Consider the following 1,160-nt stretch of genomic DNA (forward strand, 5'->3'; position numbering starts at 1 on the left):
AAATCAATGAAAATGCAAACACGAGAGCATAAAACCCCAACAAGCTTCTTCACCTAAGCTTAACCAAACCTCGAGAAACCTTGAATTAACACTGAAATTGATCGAAATTTTCATCGATCCAATCTCATGCTCATTCACATTTCCATCTTGATCATCACAAACATCCATACATGCATGAGGGCAACTAGAAACATCATGATTATACAACCCACAATCATCACTAAACAAGCATCCACTAGGCATGTTATTAGAAGAAGGAGGGGGTTGAGAATTAGAAGACATACCTCTCCCCTTAGATTGGGAGGGAAGACTTGAAACTTAGTAGGTGGCACTTACCAACTTTGCCTTGATAGCGGACATATCCTTCCCTAAGTTTGTCATTTGTGAGGATAGATTAATGATTGCATTTGGATGATCAACCGAGTACACCGAAGAGCTACTCTTGCTAGTTGACTCTCTTTCTCCATCTTGCCAATCTCTATAATATCTCAGAACTTCTTCAATTATGTCCACCACTTCCTCTTTCGTTTTGTTCATGATAGGACCTCCGGCTCCTCCATCTAAACATGATTTTCCTTGAGGGCTAAGGCCTCCATAGAAGATTTGAATAATTTTGTAAGTAGGAATTCCGTGGTGAGGACATTCTCTTTGATACTCTTTGTATCTCTCCTATGCTTCATAAAGGCTTTCACTTGGCTTTTGTTTGAAACCTTGAATCAAAGCTCTAGCCTCCGCCGTTTTCTTTTGTGGATAGAAACGGAATAGAAATTCCTTGGTAACCTCGTCCCATGTCCTTAGAGAATTCGGCTTGACCTCCTTGTCTAGCCATTCCAAAGCGCGCCCTATGAGAGAAAAGGGAAAGAGCTTGAGGTGGGTGAATTCTTGGGAAATTCCGTTCACCTTGATAGTATTGCAATATTTTTCGAATTCCTTGAGATGGTTTAGTGGGCTTTCATGCTTGGCCCCACTAAATTGTCACCTCTTTATCAAAGTGATCATTGCCGGCCTTATTTCAAAATCATTTGTCAAATCCCACTCTCAAATCTATATGCACCGGGAATACCCAATTCCTCCAATGCCACTCTCAGATTTTCTCCCATTCTTGCTTGTTCTTCTAATTGTGGTTCTTCTTCACTTGAAATGCTAGGGCTCAAAGATCG

At 40.9% G+C, this 1,160-nt stretch overlaps 1 non-coding gene across 1 annotated transcript; it reads left to right on the plus strand.

The window, feature by feature from the left end:
* The first annotated feature begins 625 nt into the window (after window positions 1–625).
* LOC145587199 (small nucleolar RNA R71) lies at window positions 626–731 on the plus strand. The gene has a single exon (XR_014101222.1). It is a non-coding gene; the product is annotated as a small nucleolar RNA R71 (small nucleolar RNA).
* The last annotated feature ends 429 nt before the right edge of the window (window positions 732–1,160 follow it).

The sequence above is a fragment of the Chenopodium album genome, chromosome 16 (genome assembly GCF_948465745.1).
Source record: "Chenopodium album chromosome 16, dcCheAlbu1.1, whole genome shotgun sequence".
In the NCBI taxonomy this organism is placed as follows: domain Eukaryota; kingdom Viridiplantae; phylum Streptophyta; class Magnoliopsida; order Caryophyllales; family Amaranthaceae; genus Chenopodium; species Chenopodium album.